The 7779-nt window shown below is 43.6% G+C and overlaps 1 long non-coding RNA gene across 1 annotated transcript; it reads right to left on the bottom strand.

Annotated features, from left to right (window-relative positions):
- Window positions 1-4950: 4950 nt before the first annotated feature.
- LOC148504028 (uncharacterized) lies at window positions 4951-7226 on the bottom strand. Its single transcript, XR_015869927.1, has 3 exons — window positions 7148-7226; window positions 6592-6673; window positions 4951-5044 (listed from the first exon to the last, which is right to left on the bottom strand). It is a non-coding gene; the product is annotated as an uncharacterized LOC148504028 (long non-coding RNA).
- Between the last annotated feature and the right edge of the window lie 553 nt (window positions 7227-7779).

Genomic DNA, 7779 nt, shown 5'->3' on the forward strand with positions numbered 1-7779 from the left:
TTTGGTTTGGTCTGGAGTGTACTTTCGGGGGTTACAGGACCTTTAACGGTCAAGCCAGCCGGCCCTTTACTTATGACACAGGCGCACGCTTGGCACTACTTTGTTGATGCACGTGCGGCTACTGCGCACACAATTCACAAACACAGAAAATAATTTTTTTTTGGTTTGGACTGGAGTGTACTTTCGGGGGTTACAGCACCCTTTAACGGTCAAGCCAGCTGGCCCTTTACTTATGACACAGGCGCACGCTTGGCACTACTTTGTTGATGCACGTGCGGCTACTGCGCACACAATTCACAAACACAGAAAATAATTTTTTTTTTGGTTTGGACTGGAGTGTACTTTCGGGGGTTACAGCACCCTTTAATGGTCAAGCCAGCCGGCCCTTTACTTATGACACAGGCGCACGCTTGGCACTACTTTGTTGATGCACGTGCGGCTACTGCGCACACAATTCACAAACACAGAAAATAATTTTTTTTTTGGTTTGGACTGGAGTGTACTTTGGGGGTTACAGCACCCTTTAACGGTCAAGCCAGCCGGCCCTTTACTTATGACACAGGCGCACGCTTGGCACTACTTTGTTGATGCACGTGCGGCTACTGCGCACACAATTCACAAACACAGAAAATAATTTTTTTTTTGGTTTGGACTGGAGTGTACTTTCGGGGGTTACAGCACCCTTAACGGTCAAGCCAGCCGGCCCTTTACTTATGACACAGGCGCACGCTTGGCACTACTTTGTTGATGCACGTGCGGCTACTGCGCACACAATTCACAAACACAGAAAATAATTTTTTTTTTGGTTTGGACTGGAGTGTACTTTCGGGGGTTACAGCACCCTTTAACGGTCAAGCCAGCCGGCCCTTTACTTATGACACAGGCGCACGCTTGGCACTACTTTGTTGATGCACGTGCGGCTACTGCGCACACAATTCACAAACACAGAAAATAATTTTTTTTTTGGTTTGGACTGGAGTGTACTTTGGGGGTTACAGCACCCTTTAACGGTCAAGCCAGCCGGCCCTTTATTTATGACACAGGCGCACGCTTGGCACTACTTTGTTGATGCACGTGCGACTACTGCGCACACAATTCACAAACACAGAAAGTAATTTTTTTTTGGTTTGGACTGGAGTGTACTTTCGGGGGTTACAGCACCCTTTAACGGTCAAGCCAGCCGGCCCTTTACTTATGACACAGGCGCACGCTTGGCACTACTTTGTTGATGCACGTGCGGCTACTGCGCACACAATTCACAAACACAGAAAATAATTTTTTTTTGGTTTGGACTGGAGTGTACTTTCGGGGGTTACAGCACCCTTTAACGGTCAAGCCAGCTGGCCCTTTACTTATGACACAGGCGCACGCTTGGCACTACTTTGTTGATGCACGTGCGGCTACTGCGCACACAATTCACAAACACAGAAAATAATTTTTTTTTTGGTTTGGACTGGAGTGTACTTTCGGGGGTTACAGCACCCTTTAACGGTCAAGCCAGCCGGCCCTTTACTTATGACACAGGCGCACGCTTGGCACTACTTTGTTGATGCACGTGCGGCTACTGCGCACACAATTCACAAACACAGAAAATAATTTTTTTTTTGGTTTGGACTGGAGTGTACTTTGGGGGTTACAGCACCCTTTAACGGTCAAGCCAGCCGGCCCTTTACTTATGACACAGGCGCACGCTTGGCACTACTTTGTTGATGCACGTGCGGCTACTGCGCACACAATTCACAAACACAGAAAATAATTTTTTTTTGGTTTGGACGGGAGTGTACTTTCGGGGGTTACAGCACCCTTTAACGGTCAAGCCAGCCGGCCCTTTACTTATGACACAGGCGCACGCTTGGCACTACTTTGTTGATGCACGTGCGGCTACTGCGCACACAATTCACAAACACAGAAAATAATTTTTTTTTGGGTTTGGACTGGAGTGTACTTTGGGGGTTACAGCACCCTTTAACGGTCAAGCCAGCCAGCCCTTTACTTATGACACAGGCGCATGCTTGGCACTACTTTTTTGATGCACGTGCGGCTACTGCGCACACAATTCACAAACACAGAAAATAATTTTTTTTTGGGTTTGGACTGGAGTGTACTTTCGGGGGTTACAGCACCCTTAACGGTCAACCCAGCCGGCCCTTTACTTATGACACAGGCACACGCTTGGCACTACTTTGTTGATGCATGTGCGGCTACTGCGCACACAATTCACAAACACAGAAAATTATTTTTTTTTGGTTTGGACTGGAGTGTACTTTCGGGGGTTTCAGCACCCTTAACGGTCAAGCCAGCCGGCCCTTTACTTATGACACATGCGCACGCTTGGCACTACTTTGTTGATGCACGTGCGGCTACTGCGCACACAATTCACAAACACAGAAAATAATTTTTTTTTTGGTTTGGACTGGAGTGTACTTTCGGGGGTTACAGCACCCTTTAACGGTCAAGCCAGCTGGCCCTTTACTTATGACACAGGCGCACGCTTGGCACTACTTTGTTGATGCACGTGCGGCTACTGCGCACACAATTCACAAACACAGAAAATAAATTTTTTTTGGTTTGGATTGGAGTGTACTTTCGGGGGTTACAGCACCCTTTAACGGTCAAGCCAGCCGGCCCTTTACTTATGACACAGGCGCACGCTTGGCACTACTTTGTTGATGCACGTGCGGCTACTGCGCACACAATTCACAAACACAGAAAATATATTATTTTTTTAGCACTTGGGGGGAGCACCCCTGATGGACAGAGCACCCCCTGGACAACACTACAGCACCCCTTTAGGACTGGGACACTGCACAGGACTTTGGAGTGGACACAGCCCCTATGGAGAACTGACTGCACAACACAGTCCAGCCAGCCCCTATGGACTTTGAAGTAGTGGACACAGCCCCTATTAACAACAGCAGCACAGCACAACACAGCCAGCCCCTATGGACTTTGAAGTAGTGGACAACAGCAGCACTACACTACACTACACTACACAGCCCTAACTCCCACCCTCCCTCTTCACTGTCCACAGCCGAGTGAGAAAATGGCACCGACGCGGGTACCTTATATAGGATCCAAAACCCGCGAGACTCGGAAGGCGGGATGATGACGTTTTGCCTCGATTTCAGATTCGAGTCAGGTGGGAAAAGTCGAGCCTGACTCGGATCTGCCTCGGATCGGGGGGGCTCGGGGGGGTTCGGATTTCAGAAATCCGAACCCGCTCACCCCTAGTGTAGATACGTAAGTAGTGTAACCAGCGCCTCCAGCAGGGGACCGCAAAGATGGGGAAGTACCATAGTACCACATATATATATATATATATATATATATACATATATATATATATATATATATACACACTATATATATTTATATAAACATACATACACAATACACACACTTGTATATGTGTACATGTGTGTATATGTACAGTATATAATTACCATATAAATTCAATATATCCCAATAGAACATAGTATACAACCTGTAATATAAATATACCCCACTGCACAAACCCCGATACAGTACTACAACCCACCTAACCCCCCAAAAATATTAGCTTATTAAACCTCCACAATACATTACTGCATCCCCCCAACCTACCTCCCTTACCAAATAATAGGATTACAACCCCCACCCCTTATAATTAACACCTCCTAACCTCCCCCATAGCATGAATGCATTGCCATCCTTTGGTAATTACCTGTGTTTGCAGCACTGTAGTAAGCTCTGTCTGTCTGTCTTCCTTCACACACCGGAAGCTGCCTGCAAGGGAGAAGAACAATCCTTGCAGAGTAGAAAGTGGCGGGGACTCGTGGTGGGAACTGGATGGGGGCACGGAGATGACACTGTTTGCATGGGAGGACACACCAGGCAGAGCAGGGGGGGGGCGGGGACTTACTCGGGGTCCGGGGAGGGATGGGGAGAGGATTCACAGGGACTGACACTGACGGGGCCCGCAGCTGCTGATCCGAACACCAAACTGCTTTGTACTCACAGGCAGGATCATCTGCACTCTACGGGCTCTTCGAAGCCACTGCAGAGCTCAGTGCAGTTGAGTATTCACTGCTGCTGAGTGCCCGCAGTTCCCCTCAAACTAGAGGGAGCTATGATCTGAGTAGAGCTCTCTGAGTGATCCGATCGTGGCTACAACATCACTGTCTCCGTCTCAAGAAAAAAAACACCTCAGCCCATCAGGGGGGGTTTCTGGGTACTCAGAAACCCCCCCTGCGTGCGCTACTGAGACGGGCGGTTAGGGTAGGGTAGGGAGAGGGGAAGGGTTAGCATACCGACCAAAGAGTGTCGGTTTGTTAATCCTTTTGAGATGCCAGCGTCGGGATTCTAACAGCCGGGATCCCGAGCGCCGGCATCTCATACCGATATATGGAATACCTGCTATTACGTCAAACTCTAGTACAGTGGTTCTCAACTCAGTCCTCAGGTCCCCATGCAGGTCACGTTTTGCAGGTCACCCAGCAGGTGCACAGGTGTCCTCATTGCTCACTGACACAGTTTAAAAGATACACAGGTGGAGCTCCAGTAATTATTTTACTTGTAATTCTGTGAGGAGACCTGGAAAACATGCACTGTTTGGGGTCCTGAGGACCGAGTTTGAGAACCTGTGCTCTAGTATAATAAATTGCCAGGTTTCCAATATGATAATAACTCTGTGAAAATAGGTCTCAATATTTACCACTTGATGCATTTGCTGGACTGAATGGATAACACTAATCCCTCACCTAAACATCAACTGGTCGAATTATTTTAAAGGACTACCAAATTTTCTACATTAAACAGCAAATTTGTATATAGCAGCAATGATTATAATTCCCATACTACACTGTATTTGGATATATTAAATAAAGGAAACATATTTAAAACTTTTGTGTTTTTTATTGAATTTCATAGTTTATACAAAATATGAAAAAATATTATATTTATTAAGTTTGGATAATTTGGTAAAACTTTTCTTCATCTGTTCAATAATGTGATGAGGCTTGTTAAAATATTTCATCATCTGCTAATAATTCATAGACAAATAAACCTGTAAGTAAAGGAGAAAAAAATAGTTTTATGATCACAATTTTTTTTTAAGCGCAATGGTTTGCCTCAAAAAGCCATCAACGCAAATCCCTTAACATATGCATTATGATTTCTGAAGAATTGTCCGGTGTAATATTGTCTATTCAGTGCAAACCAGGGCCATTGTATCTGTTGGTGACTTTTTCAAGTATTTAGTTGTTTTTCAATGTTCCTGAAATTTTGTATAGAAAATCAGATACTGGTCATTACGTCTGCACAAATGCAAACACACATGGTACCAATAAAAATACTTTTTCAGTGTATTGGATAGTCCTCTAACATGGTAATATACTACACAGGATAAGACCCTTTTTAACAATTTTTTTTTCTTCAGTTTTTATCATTATATACTTCAATCTTGGAAGGGCTAGTGTAAAGGAATTTATTCGAACCCATCATCCATGTTAGTACGTCTTATACATGTGTAAAAGAAAATAAAGTTTTTTAATAGTGACTATTCTAAACATGTTTAAATGGTCTTTGGCCCTCATTCAGAGCCGCTCGCTAGCGGCAGTACGCTCGTTCCGAGCGACGTTCGCACATCTGCGCATGCGTACGGTTTTTAGTACGCATGCGCGAACCAGTCAGTGCGGCCGAAAATCGTTTGTACGCTATATAGCGAGTGCCTGCTTTTTTGAGTGACAGAATGAGGCGTATGTGGGTGGTAACAGGGGAAGGTGCTTGAAAACGGGGAGTGGAGATCAGAACGCAGGTGTGCTTAAAGGTCAAAACGGGCGTTTTAAGGGAGTGCATAATTAATACATCAGCGTCATTGACCACGTCACTTGGTTTTTTTTAACTCAGAACTGCTCGCAAAATAGCGGTTGAAAACACCAACCACAAGAATAGCGAGCAGTTCATACGCTGTACGATGTACTCGATTAATCTAATAAATAGCGGACATGATGTATGGTGCGTGCGGCCAGGGGGCGTTTTTATCAAATAAACGAGCGTATGTTTTGCTCGCTCATTCAGACTTAGAGGTGTGAACAGACTGCAATTTGCGAACGGATCATTTGAATAGCCACCCCTTGTTTTTGAACGAACGACCGCAAATAGCGAACGGCTCTGAATGAGGGCCTTTGATCTTAAGATATGCATGATTGCCTATAGAGGCAGTTATTTTACATTTGTTAATAATAAACAATATTTAATTAACTAAAGGAAATCTTTTTTTAAATAATGGAAAGGTGATACAAGCAGTGTGTGTGAAAACCTCAGGGATAAGTTGAATGATGTCACAAATGTAATTATAAATATACCAGTCTGCATTGTTACATACACCTGTTGAGGCATCCATTACGGTTTACATCAAAAAGATATCCTTGGTTTACATGTGGTGTATGACCTTTAATAAAACTATAGCAAACAACCTGATGTATTTTAAGTATATAAACAACTCCAGGAATGTCAACGGTGCCTTTAGGAGAGTACATGGCCACCTGTTTGTGTATGATAACAGTTTTGGCAAGCTATTATTACACTGTCACAATTTGTACTACTACTTACCATTCTATGGTCTCCAGTGAGTATTATTTTGTATTTGCATGAATATTTAAATGGAAGAATAAATTCTCAGGCGAACATGAACCTAAAGGAAAGTTAATACACATATATAAATGCTGTAATATACAACCCTAGAAAAAAAAATTGAGTTTATATTTTGATATTAACAAAATCAGGGACAACAGGTAAAGCAGGGGACACACTAGATGATATGTCAAATCAATCTTGCAGTTAAGACGAAGTATTTTTGTCATTGGACAATGTGTCCCCTTGTATAGCTGTCGATGTGTTCACATGTGTGTCTTCTGTGACATCGTTCGTAGGACCTGCATGCATTCATGCAGGTCAAATGAGCTATCGTCAGTGGGGGCCATGCTGCCAAATGCAATATAGCCCCCACTGTTGCAGCGTTGCAAGCCCCATTAGCATGTGTGTATGCACTTACCTATGCAGGCACCCCGCCTAGAGCCACTGCAAAAGTCATTGTGACGGCTAAATATCTATAAGTGTGTAACCAGCATTAGGCCCCTGTAAATAACATCATAATCACATTTTTTACCTGTCCTGTGAACCCTCACCGTTCGTCTGTATTACATTTGTACGATTTAAATAAGGCTGTCACCCTTGTGGTCCTGGTGCTGCAGTGAAAATGAAAAAACTCGTAGCGTGCAGTGATACATTATATGTGACAGGACATGATGGTATGTGAAGTTGAACAGCAGCTGAAGGGTCCCAAGTTCAACACCCTATAGCCAAACCAATAACACTGCTCAATGAATGCTATGTTACACTGTTGGAAATCTGTCTATGTCTGCCATTTGGTTATTGTGCTATGATGAATGTTACCGAACAGGATCATTTTGATAATACATTCTATTTTAGAGAAATAATTGATTTTCTTCCTTGAGTCTGAATTTCTAGGTTTGTGGATATGAATAAAGTAAACTAGACAATATATATTTTTTCAATGTACACATATTGAACTACTGAACCCTAGAGGGGAAAAACATTCAAGTCAATTAGTTGATATACAGTATAATTAAAAAAAAGTGGGTTCAGATTGCTCATTTATGGCCCATGTACCAAAGTAACCAATCCTCACACACTTTAATACACGCTAGCGCATGTAGTTTGCGATGCCCTACTCCCTTTTTGAAATTACAAACCTGGAAGGAAAAATGCAAGTTAACA

Source organism: Taudactylus pleione, unplaced genomic scaffold, assembly GCF_031769625.1.
Source record: "Taudactylus pleione unplaced genomic scaffold, aTauple2 ptg000471l, whole genome shotgun sequence".
In the NCBI taxonomy this organism is placed as follows: domain Eukaryota; kingdom Metazoa; phylum Chordata; class Amphibia; order Anura; family Myobatrachidae; genus Taudactylus; species Taudactylus pleione.